Source organism: Arachis ipaensis, chromosome B02 (assembly GCF_000816755.2).
Source record: "Arachis ipaensis cultivar K30076 chromosome B02, Araip1.1, whole genome shotgun sequence".
Lineage (NCBI taxonomy): Eukaryota > Viridiplantae > Streptophyta > Magnoliopsida > Fabales > Fabaceae > Arachis > Arachis ipaensis.
The window spans coordinates 11,972,654-11,973,104 of record NC_029786.2 but is presented as its reverse complement, the minus strand read 5'-3'; positions in this window follow the sequence as shown (position 1 = coordinate 11,973,104).

The window sequence follows — 451 nt, the reverse complement described above, 5'->3', positions numbered from 1 at the left end:
GATGATTTTAAAATTTTTAATACTTAATTTAAAAAGTCTTAATAAGTCTCTTAATTTTTTTTTTTAAAAAAAAGAGAAAACTAAAGCATAAAGTATAACAATGAAAAAAATAGTGTGACATTTTAACCTCCAAAGGCAAAGGTTATGATGAGAATATTAGAGAAAGAAGAGAAAATAAACTTAAACTTACAGAAAATCTAGAGGTCTTAGTTCATTATAAAATAACTTTAATTTCTCTTTTTATATATTATAAATAGATTGTTAAAAAACATTTTCACATAAAAGGACACTATTTTCTTTCCTTTTCTACTATAACTTAATCCACACAAATTACGTTTGGATTTTTTTTGTTTTGGCTAGATATTTACCTTTTAATTCTCAATGTTAATTTTCTTCTTTTATTTGTTTAAACAATAAAATTTATTAAAGTAATAGTATCTTTACCTTTTAA